Source organism: Zea mays, chromosome 6 (assembly GCF_902167145.1).
Source record: "Zea mays cultivar B73 chromosome 6, Zm-B73-REFERENCE-NAM-5.0, whole genome shotgun sequence".
NCBI classification, from domain to species: domain Eukaryota; kingdom Viridiplantae; phylum Streptophyta; class Magnoliopsida; order Poales; family Poaceae; genus Zea; species Zea mays.
Genome location: NC_050101.1, coordinates 161,535,491 through 161,548,205, shown reverse-complemented (window position 1 = coordinate 161,548,205; position 12,715 = coordinate 161,535,491). Strand labels below are relative to the sequence as shown.

The 12,715-nt window shown below is 40.8% G+C and overlaps 2 long non-coding RNA genes across 2 annotated transcripts; one reads left to right on the top strand and one right to left on the bottom strand.

Annotated features, from left to right (window-relative positions):
• Positions 1-6,693: 6,693 nt before the first annotated feature.
• LOC103630422 (uncharacterized) lies at positions 6,694-7,320 on the top strand. The gene is made up of 2 exons (XR_002263279.2): positions 6,694-6,899; positions 6,996-7,320. It is a non-coding gene; the product is annotated as an uncharacterized lncRNA (long non-coding RNA).
• Positions 7,321-8,208: 888 nt separating this feature from the next.
• On the bottom strand, positions 8,209-8,584 carry LOC103630421 (uncharacterized). Its single transcript, XR_555048.2, has 3 exons — positions 8,536-8,584; positions 8,386-8,466; positions 8,209-8,277 (listed from the first exon to the last, which is right to left on the bottom strand). It is a non-coding gene; the product is annotated as an uncharacterized lncRNA (long non-coding RNA).
• Positions 8,585-12,715: the final 4,131 nt, after the last annotated feature.

Here is a 12,715-nt window from a genome sequence, read left to right as displayed (position 1 = left end):
ACGTCTTCGGCACCAGGTGACTTTGTCGAACTGGTCCCTCGGAGGGCAAATGTTGGGGCGAAGGCATAGTCGCCACCCTCCGCTCGAAGCCCTCGCTGGTGCCACTGGTCCGACGAAGACAAAACGGACAGGGACACCCTTCGCCCGGTACGACGCCAGACGAAGGCCTGCGATGAGGTCCTCCCACCGTGCGGCCTCGTCCTGTTCAGAGGCCCACGTATGATCCGGCCCATTGTAACGGGCCCTGCGCGGTCGCCGTGTGCTACGGGCCTCACCTGTAAAGGCATTCCTGTAATTACGGTCTGTAACCCTGCTTTATGGGAATATTCTGGGGATAACCTGGGTAGCTGAGGGCACATGCGTCCTTAACACAAGGCGCTGGGCGCTCAGGTACCTATAAATACCCCCTCACAGTGCCCGTGAGAGGCTAGATTAACAGAGCTGTTGCCTCCTAGCACGTAACCCTATTGTCACCACTGTTCACCCTTGTTGGCCTCCTTGCGTTAGGGAGCAAGTTCCAACAAGTATCTTTCGATTTATTTTCAGCGGGTTTTGGTTAGAACTGTGAAAATATATTTGAAAAACTATTAGCGGCTTTTAGTGATGTCCGTCAAATAAATTTTAGGTTTTCAACAGCTCACAAACAGATTTTGTTTTTTCACGGGTCACATTTCACAGACCATCAGTTCCGGGGTAACCGGTCAGCGTGCTTCGCGCTAAGCATCGCCGAAGCGAACGCAACTTGTAGCTTCCGTTTTGACTCTCGCTGCTGGCTGCGTGGCATTCGTAGAACAAGTTTTTGGCACTTGCTACGGAGATGAAGACACGACATGGCAGGACAAGACACGTACCGTGACGTGCCGCACCGATTCCGCGCCGGATACGACATGGGCACTTGGGCAGGTCGCGTTGCGCCGGATCGTTGGGTGGTCGTGACGCGGAGCTTCCGACGCTGACGCGAGAGGGCGACCTGCCGACGAAACAACAGTTGACGTCGTAGCGGCCAGAGAATTCAGCTTCAGCGTCAGCTTCTGCCTGCCCCCACTGGCCACTCCCCCCACCGGGACGAGACGACTAGTGGTCTTCGCCGCGTCGACAAAGCCCGAGCAGGCACGCACGCAACGGTATCGGAACTCGGAAGTGGTCAGGGTGCGCAGAGAGACAGACACAAGTTTAGATGGCAAATCTGAAGCACGGCATGTGGAGACTGTGCACTGCAGGAACTGTCTGTGTCTGGTGCAAGGAGGATCCACCTGCTCTGCCTAGTTTTAGTATATATATATATATATATATATATATATATATATATATATATATATATATATATATATATATATGTATTTAGAGCCCTGGGCTCTATTTAGCTAGAGGAAGCCCTAGCCAAATATGAACGCACGTGCATTCACAGCCGACTGACCTTTCAGTTTTCATATAAATACTGACGTGATCCCGCGATTAGCTCCTTTGCTCCCGGCTCAGTTTCCATAACCGCAAAACCTCAACCCCGCCACGACTCCAGGAATCTCCGCCGATTCTTCCATCCCCGGCGACTCCGCTCCCCTTTCCGACGACTCTTCCAACCCCTCGTCGCTCGCTGTCGATCCAGTCGCAAACGGCATTTGAGCGGCGCGTCCTCGGGGTCCCCAATCCTCGCTCCAATATTCGCGCCGCTGCGTCCGGAGACCGGCGAAAACCCTACCTTCTCCGGCGACGCTTTTGCTCCTTCGCTCTCCGCCGACCCGACTGCTTCCACGTTCTCCGCCATCCTCAACATTCGCCGCCGTCAACGGGTACCGCTCCAATTGGTAGTCCATCCCCAAACATTTTCGGTGTGTTCTTCCCAACCCTAGCTCGCGCGCATTTCATTGGATCGGGTTCGACCGTCAACAAACTAGTTGCTTTTTGTTCATTTTGCATTGTGTGGATCACGGCTAGGGTTGAAATTATTTATGCAGTTGATGTATTACATTTACGCACATTTACACAGTTGGTTACGCACACTTACACAGTCGGTTACGCACATGTACACAGTTGGTTATGCACATTAGGTTACATGTTTATGCACATTAGTTAAAGTTTTTTGCATCATATTATGTTCAATTGGTAATTGGGTGGTCATCTAGTTGTTTTTGTGACTGCATACACTTATTTATTCCATTATTGTTATAGTTAATACATTGTGTGACAGCATGTATTGTTTTATTGGATCATATCCAGTTTTTTATTATTTTAAAACAGACATTATTTATTAAACTAGTTCACAGTTAATACAGATTGTTTATAGCAAGTTTTGTTTTGCTCAAACATATCAGTTTGCAGGCAAATTGTGTTTTATGTTTGCAACTGTATGCAATGGTATGCAACATATTCAGATTTTTATGAACGTATAACAGGACAGAACATATATGCTACTGTGTTTCATGTATGCATCTGTATGCAACATATTCAGTTTGTTATGCTGGTATATCAGGTCAGAATATGTATGCATCTGTGTTTAGTAAATGATCAGCCAACTAGTTGTTTTTCATAGAGTATATGTTTTATATAAAATTTCATATCTGTTTAGTGCATACATTTATGTATTTCAGATGATTACAGCTAATACATTATTTGGTTACAGCAAGGTATGTTATTCACTTATTTTTGAACAGTTCAGTACATGTTTTATCGAATCGTATACAGTTTTTTATTATTACAAAACAGACATTATTTATTACACTAGGTCACAGACAATACAGCTTGGTTATAGCAAGTTTTGTTTTGCTCAAACATATTCAGATTTTTTATGCAAATGTGTTTAGTAAATGAGCAGTCAACTAGTTGTTTTTCGTAGAGTATATTTTTTATTTAAAATTTCATATTTGTTTAGTGCATACATTAATGTATTTCAGAGCATTACAGCTAACACATTATTTGGTCACAGCAAGGGCTGTTTTTATTGAAACATATTCAGTTTTTCCTAATAATTGAAACAGTTCAGTATGTGTATGCAAATGTAAATAGAGAACAGTATATTCAGATGTTTTAAGTTTGGTATTTAAAACAATTAGGTTCATTGATTCAATCATACCACACCATAAATACATATGCATATATAACATTTTATTTTTTACAACATTGTATATTATGTATGCAGCTTTTAATTTAAAAAAATGAAGCAAGTCGACCGTCCTCCAAATAACCCCAAGCGTATAACAATCCAGTCAAGCCAGGAGTGCTTCAGTGTTGACATTCCCTCTGCAGAACAGCCTAATCCATGTCCAGAAGTTGAAAATCCTCCAAATGCTGACAGTCAAAATGTGACCAATGAAACAGTTCAGATTGATTCTGATGAAGATGACTTCATGCCAGCTCTGAAGAAGCGTAATGTTTCTGAAAGCCACACAAGAGTGTTAAGAAAAGTCGTGACAAAGAGGATTAAACATGAGGAGCTACCCCGACAGGTTAATGTTATGCATACCCAACAAACAATTTCATATTTGTAATGTTCTGATTATTTTTTTCATAATAACAAAATTATTTCATGTTGTATATTGTTTAACAAAGGCTTAATGTGAGGTGCAACCCTCAAGATGTCATTGCAAGCATTAACATTTTGAATGAAAGACAACGTGAGGCTATAAGACGTAAAGGTTTCTCTTCCATTCTTGATATGACAGTAGATGCGCTGTGCAGTAGATCACACCTCCAATGGTTGATGGACAAGCTAGACCCCAAGGATATGACAATACGTCCTGGTCCAGGAAAGGAACTCAAGATCACAAAGGACATTGTTCATCTTATTCTTGGCGTGCCAAATCATGGCGGTGGTAAACCTTTGGGTATTGATGAAGCAGTTGCAGCAAGCAACTTGAGGGCAGAGCTTGGTGTGGCCAAAGATGAGTTCAATGTGGCATTTCTACAGGATCGTTTAAGGAAAGGCGAGGATGATGACCTTTCAATCAGATGTTTCTTCCTCATTCTATTCAATCGTTTGCTGTTTCCAACTGCTAGCTGGGGCATCACATATCATGAGGTGCTTCTCACAGAAGAAATGCACCGTTTCCATGAGATCGACTGGTGCCAGTTGATTTTTAATGATCTATGTAAAGCTGCCAAGAAGTGGCACAACCGAATCACCACAAATGTCTCCACGACTATATATGGATGCTCCATTGTTGTCCTTGTAAGTATAGTGTTTTTCCGTATGCACATTTATTTCATTTTTGGTTGCTAACTGTTGGTAGTTATGTAACATGTTTTACGATGTTGGTTATGTCTACTTACATAGCTATTGAACATTGTAATTCTTTTTATGTAGTTGTATTACTTGGATCACCTGCATACAGCCGCTTCCCCCCAAAATAAGAGTGGCACACCTCGCATTAAATTTTTTGATAAGAATAGCATAAAAGCTTTGACCAAAGCTGACAAGAGGAAGGTACGCCATGGGGCTGAATCTTTCGGACACTGTGAAGTAAGTTATTCATATTTTCACAGTTGGTTATGCACAGTTACACAGTTGGTTACTCACAGTCACTACAATTTTATTTCTAGTTCCGAAGCTCGACGGAGACATGCTATGCAGTTGGACCTAAGATCGATCGCCAACCTGAGGCAAGTTATGATGTATTATATACATTGTTTATGATTATTTATGGAACAAATAGAATAGGAAGGTGGACATGGATTCTTATTAATTTTTGCTGAACAACCAGCCGGAGTGCAGGACCAATATTTTTGATGCACCGCGCCCTGCCCCCATGCCTCGGCCAACTTTTAACATCAAACTTCCATCTATCAAAGAGATGATGTCAAGTAAGATCAACGATCTCCCACATCGTCATCGATCTAAATTCACAGATATTCTTGCTGGATATGACTTGGAGGTTGACAAGTCATGCGTAGCCATAAAAGACAGCATTGACAAAATTATTGAGAAGCAATACGACATAGCAGACAAGTTTATAGAATTGATAGACGAGGTACTACGTGCCGAGTCTGAAAATTTGGAAAACGAGACTGATGAGCCACAGCAACCGGGGAATTCGGCTGATTCAGCAGGTATTCCTTATTCAGAACATTTTATCTTTCGACATGTGCATACGTTTTTTGTTATAAGTACAGTTAACAGCTTATGTTTTTGTCAAGTATACACAGCAACATTTGATTTATAATGCAAGTTTTGACATATATTATTTTCAATATAATTGTGTACAAGGACACACTGTTGATGCCACCCAGCCCACACCCGATATGCCATCCCAAGCTTCGCAGCTTGAGACCCAACTGGGTGGTACTCAGTTTGAAGAAATTCACGAAAGACAACAGCATATCCGTAGAGTGCTTGAGACGTGTCCCGACGAATCGGATGTGGTTTCAGATCAACAGGTAATTTGTCCAACTACAATACTATTTTTACTCATTATACGTACATGTATGCATACTTCTTTTTAGCAGTATGCGAACCACACTTTTTTGTCAACAGGATTTCTGTTTTGATGTTCGAAACATAAGTTTGAGGAACACAAATATCACACCTCAAACCACATCAGCTTGCACCTGCTTGCCCAAATTTGACGTGACACCGGAAAAAAATGTTTGTTAGCAGTCCATGTCTCATGTTATAATTCCATTTTACTATACATACAACACAGTTATACTAATTATATACCTTTGTGTAGAGAGGTGAAATGGCAACAGAGGAAATGGAACACAATGACAGTGGGCCAGTTTTTGACCAGACCCCAACTCCTCATGTCAGTATGATAACATACATATTACATAATGCATTTTATGATATTAAACTGATTTTTTTAATGTTCAACCACTTACAACCATGTTGCATTTCAGGATGATACACTCAAAGGTACTACAAACTCTGGATCTGATCCACCCCTTACAGAGCAAGAGTGTGTTCGTTCTCTGTGGGATTTAATTTGTTCCAAGGACATTGACCAAAGCAGGTACATGTTACCCAAATTACGAATACCGTATTTATAAGTTTGGTTCATTTATGAAATAAGAATCTATAACTTTGTTCATCATACAGGGTTGTTATTGATTACGGTGAATACAGTGCAAACTGTATGGATATTTATGAATCTTTCGCGGAGGGCAAATGTCTTGAGAATGTCTTCATGCAGTGTTTCATTGAGTGTGTCCGTGATGATTCTAAAAATCATTGTCGAACTCTGACATCTAACAGATTAATACTTGATGTCAACGTTGGGGTAGGTTCTTCTTCACAGTTATTGTAACTATACACATAATATACTTACACACTCTATTTTTTTATATAGGCTCTGTTAAATTTTGAAGAACAGGAACGTCACAGCAAGAATCCTCAGCCGTTTGATCAAAATGTCTTACAGAATTGCTTGCACAACACATTGCCTGCTTTGGCGAATCTGGATAAATGCAAGTCGGTAAGTCCCATTAACATTTTGTTCCCAGTTTCATCAGCTCATTAACTGTACATTTTAATTATCATGACATTATAACAGCAACATGTAACCTATATTTACTTTTCTCATCAACAGATATTGGTACCTATGCTTAGCAGGGGTCATTGGACACTGTATGTGATCAATCTACACCATCGGGTTGTACACATTTTAGATTCGAATCCCTATGGTATACAACTTGGTGGCACCGAATGGAAGGACTACCATTATGATCCAATTTATTTAGGTGGCAGGAAATTCCCATGGGCTAGGGTGATAATGAGTAGGCTGAGCAAAGCGTTACAACACGTTTGCCCCAACGCAGAATTTCCTAAGTTTGGTAATTTTCCATTGGATATGCCATCTAACTACCCAACAATGAGGACAGGGTCAAATGACTGTGGATTTTTTGTAATGAGTTACATGAAGTCTTATGATCACAATGCAGGTGTCATATCTTCTTTCAATCAACCAGTAAGTGACTGTGCTAACTGTTTCTATAATCCGGTTGGCATCAGTTGTACATGTTAGCTATAGACGTGTCTAATGCACGCTATGCTTTTATTGCAGGACAATTCCCGAGACCTACGTGCTCATGCCCTTCATCAACTCACATTCCATCGCATCAACAAGGCGTTGCCACTTCCATTAGATATCCAGAGATTTATGTTTGCGCGCAATTAGTGAACTATGTCAGAACTAAGCAATGGTGTGGGCAATGTACCGTACTGTGGTATTTTGGCCATTATTGTCAGTTAACAATTGTAGGAAGCTTCCTTATATGTGCTGTTTCAGAACAATTGTCATGCTACTTTGTCTTAGGGGTGTTACCCAGGTTCTTTCTGTGAACTTTAGTTGGCTGGATACTTATGGTTATGTTGCGAATATGTGAACATCAGATGTTTTCACTTCTGTGTGCTTTAAATATGATCTGTTTTTATGTTATGAAGATGTTATATGAATACCTCATTCATTAATATTACCATCTGTTCATATGCGAGTATCATCCAGGCTATATACGATGTTTCCTACTTCAAATTATGCAACATTAGTAAGCAATATACGCTCTATTTATCAGATTTCAACAACTTTATATCTTAGATTATTCGTATCAGATACAACAGACTACTCGCGCGCCTGACTCACTGCTGTCGTTATCAACAGTACTGGTATATAGTTTACAAATTATACGATCATCCCACAAGTTATCTACGATGTTTTGTAGTTCCAGTTACGCAACATTATTAAGCAATATACGCACCATTTATTAGATTTCAATATCCACCTCTATATAAATCAGTTGCCAAACATGCAAGGTTTATTGTAAAAAACAAATTAATCGTATCTCATACAACAGTCTAATCACTGTCTGACTCACTACTATCGAAATCATTTGCGTGTTTTTTTGATGTTGTTGTCTCATTCCAATCAGGAGCTTTACTGCCACCCTTGTTCCCAGATCCTGGAGGTCGTCCTCTCTTACGTCCAGCAAGGCTTGCCAACCTTTGTCTATTTTCCTCCATTGACAAACATGTCCTACTGTTGTGACCATCAGCAATTCCACACTTCTGACATTTCCTGGTCATTTTCTTTGTACCTTTTGCTCCCAATTTAATAACCCTTTCTTCACTCCCCTTTATTGTTCTTCCTTTGGGTTTTGAGTTATTTGGTCTTACCAAGCTTATCCCATCGACTGCAAATTCCAGTTTCTGCAATTCAAAAGTAAATACTTCTCAGCATATAATATTATGTAGTCCAACATACAGTATTATACCATTATTACCTTTCTGGCATGATCATTTTGTTCACTGACACCACTAACATTCATAATTGCGTGATCATGCAAATTAACCTGTAATTGACAACACATTTTGTTAAGCTCAATCATAACCCAATAACTCAAACGTATAAATCATGTATATGTATAACTGCAAATCAGTATAGTGGTTAAAGATATTACCTCTTCTAATGGACGTATTGGTATATGTATTTGATCATTGGCCACACCTTGTTCAAGTATATTAGATACGTCTTGAATTTCCTGAAAATTTGGATGAAAGATCAATATACATCATTTACAAATAAACATTCACAACAGTACGATCCAAACCTTGTTATTCCTTTCGTCAAATTCACCATCCTTTTCGTTGTCTCTATTGGCTTCATCATCGTCCTGAGATTTTATTGTTTCACACCTCATCAATATAATATGATTAATAATATGTTACAACATACATATTAAAACATTACATACATGTATACCATCTCCTCCACTAGTTCCACAAGTTTCCTCAACGTCTATATCTGTTTCCAAACGCGAAAGTACTTCGAGAAGCTCATCCATTACTGTTAGGGCTTTATCATTTCCTGCTTTGGATAAACTAGCATGACTGCATGATGCACTACTTCCATTGCCTTTTTAAGCAACATCTTCTGTCTATATGACTTAGTTTCTCCATCCTTCCCCTTCAAATTCCTATCATCTCTTGAAAACGGAACATCTTGCCTTGCAGAGGTGGTGTATCTTTGTAAAATATATTCTTTCGGTATCCGGTCAATCTGAAGATGCATAAACGCGCGTAGTACATGTACACAGAATAGCCCTATAAAACAATAACGATCATAAGATTTTGTACATATGTTTTCAATGTATATATTTACTATTTAGTACTCCATACCTGTATGTTCCCAATGTTTGCATTCACAAGTATACTTTCCTGCATCTTCATCAGCTGTGACTTTGAATTGGTGCTGTCCCCAAACAATTTTATTCGATCTAGTTGTATGTTGCACTACCCAATCATTTGCACCCCCTTCTTTGTCGTGCATTATCTTGAATGCGGTTGCATATTTCAAAGATTCCTGGAATCTACACATCACAGCCCTTGTGTATGCTCTTGCAACCCTTATCTCAAACATGTATAGCGTGTTCGTTTCCTTTTGACCCTGTGGCATATATAATGCAAATTAGTTTACACTTATATTAAGGTATCAATATACGACATAACAATTTTATCCTCACCATGCTTCCCACTGCTTCTTTTGACTCTTTCATCTTTCTACTGTGTAGAAGTTTCATCATTTGCTTGGCGAATTGATGAAGCGGAGTATTTGCATCGACATGTGCACTTTTGACAAGCCTGTTCATGCTTTCGCTACGCTGTGTAGACAACATTAGACCACAATAATGATTTTTGAAAAAAGCAGGCACCCAATCCTTACGTATTCCATATAGCTTATCCAGAGTACTGTTATCGTGCAGATCAAAATCTTCAAGTAGCATTGACCATGCAGTCTCAAACTCCAACTCAGTCAAAGGATGATGTATTATAGATTGAAACCGTGTCTTAAAGTCCATTTCCTCAAATCTTGTATACAACTCGTTTAGAAAAGGCATATACCTATTTTGCACATGCCATAGACATAAACGATGTATTGTGTGTGGGAAAACCCTCTCGAGGGCTACTGGCATTGCAGGATCTTGATCTGCAAACATATATGACAAAATTGTACGAATCTTATTCCATGTTATATAAAGAAAATAATATCTAATTTAAGCCATATTTGATGTATATACATTTAATTCATTATTATCAGTTGTACCTGTCAGCATCACTCGTGGCCCTTCGGTTCCCATGCATGTTTTGAAGGCGTTGAATACCCATTCAAATGTATCAACAGTTTCATCCCCCAACAATGCGAAAGCAAATATAGTGCAATGTAGGTGGTGATTTGAACCAACAAACATACCTAGTGGTTTTTCATACAGATTAGTCTTATGTGTTGTGTCAAATGTAACCGCATCACCAAAATCCATGTAATCCCCTTGCTGGCTTGCATGTGACCAAAATATGCTCAAAATCTTGCCTTCTTTATCCAATTGGAAGTCAGAGAAAAATTGTGGATTATCCTTTTTGCAGGATGCAAAAAAGGATAGTAGCTTTGCCACATCATTTGCATTTCTTTCTCGTTGCTTTGCCTTTTTCCTGAAATTATTGTGAAAATTTAGCATTAGGCGGAAACAACAATCAGCAAATATCAATTATGAATATCAATCGGAACATATCATAAACTTACAGGTTATACATGTCCTATGCTGTTATAGGCACACTCTCAGGACCACCGTGCATTTCTGATACATAATCCATAATACAATGTTGCGGGATTCAACTCTCTTGCATTGAACTTATGAACTCCATGTATTCAGGATCATGCGTCTTGTTGCATTGTAATTGATTCTTTTCGGTATCCTTTTTAAAAAATTCATGATTATGATCCAAGTGCAACAGATCAATACGCACTGATATAACTGTCTCTTTTGCATCATCATAATTTTTTTTAAGTTTCATACCAGCCTTGCATTGTGTCTGTTTCGAACTGGTACTACGTACCTTTGGGTTTGATATTCCCCTTACTGATCTTTTGCCTTCCATCGAGCAATTCAACCACTTACAATTTTTCCGTTCCCTATACTTTTTCAATGGAAATCCAACTTCATATGCATACCTACTATAAAACTTATATGCTTCATCCACCCCACTGAATGTCATACCAACTTTAGGTACTAATCTCGGATCAATTGTAACTTCCTGTGCAAAAAATATAAATTGTATCATCTATGGTACCCTACATATTTTTATGTTGTATGTAGATCATAACAATTTTCAGGCAATAGTTTCACAGTGTATGCACAATATAAATACTGAATGTCACACCATCTCTAGCTGCCTTCTACTGTATACAATTCAACGTACAATACTGAAAATTCAAATCAGTTCAATATTACTTACATGTCTCTGCAGAATCACTGGTGTGTCCTGTTCATGATCACCAATAGTACGCATAGTATTAAGGTGCTGCCCTCCTTGATTTACTGTCATCCTCGATGCCTCAAATATGGTCTGTTCATCAACCCCTGGGACCCTCAAAGCTGCTGGTGGAGTAATTGCGTCTACAGCAGTAGCTGTTTCTATATGCGTAATTCCATCTGACGCTAACTGGTACCCTCCTTGTTCTTCTTCCTGCACCATTGTTACGATATCCAAGCATTGATTTTGTCGATGAACAGACGTCAGCGTCGCATACTCACTTATGGACTTGTTTCCCCATGGCGCCGCCATCTTCCAGAGCAAATACGCCCTTCACCCAGCAGCGGACTATCAAATGATGTGTACTCTCCACTTTTTTGGAAGATTATGATTTTTTTTCCCTGTACCATGCGTATATCCAATATCGTGGACGCATATTTCACGGCACATATCCATTACCCGCTGAATTTTAGGATCGTGGCCGCGCTGATCGTGGGCGCTCTGATCGGGGGAGTAACAGTCATCTATGCAATTTTATACATAGATTTACGGTGTCGTAACTGTCTGTTTAAATGCGCTTCCCCATTTTACGGGTTACACGTCACCGATCCACGTACGAACACGTGGCCCACGTTGGTTTACGCATATTTGTACAAGCTATTATACTTGCATAACTGTAGTGCATTAAAGCGGGCCGCCTGGATCGATCCATTCGGTTCGACCACGCTCGGCTCGTCTGGCTGGGGCTCCGCGCACCTATATGAAGCCCAGGGCTTCCATTACCATCGCCCTATATATATATATATATATATATATATATATATATATATATAGTATTTAGAGCCCTGGGCTCTCTCTAACTACAGGAAGCCCCGACCAGAAACCGACCAGGTGCTCTGACCGGCGCGCACGCTTTACTGTTTGACTGTAATACATTGTTACGTCAATTATAAATACGAGTTATGCTCCTTTTTGTTACCGTTTACACTCTTTTGGTGTGCGCACGTCTCGCGGCATCCGGGCCCACGAAAAGATCGTGTTCCCGCAATCTGGGCAGTTTACGTATACCGGGCCCACGAATCAAGGAACCGAGCTTTCATTTTCTCAGCTCATCTCTCCCATAACTATCGCTCCCGCCGAACCCTAGCCAAATCCGCCGCCATATGCTGCTTCTCCTCCGCGCCCGGCGAACCCTAGACTAATCGCCGCCGTGAGCATTAAGATTCTCCCCCGCAGTTCCCCCGCCGTCGCATTCTCCTTCACCACCGCAGAGACCCGCCCTCGCCTTCTCCGCCGCATACACGCCGTGGCCTTGTTCTTCGTCTCCGGCAAGGGACCCGGAATCAAGGAGGCGGTTGTGCCGCCCCTGCGTTCTCCTACTCGTCAGAGACTAAGACCTCGATCTTCTCCACCGCGGCGGCCGAACGCCGAGTCCCCTACCCCGTCGCGAGGTCCGTCCCCAACGTCGAGTCCCCAACGCAT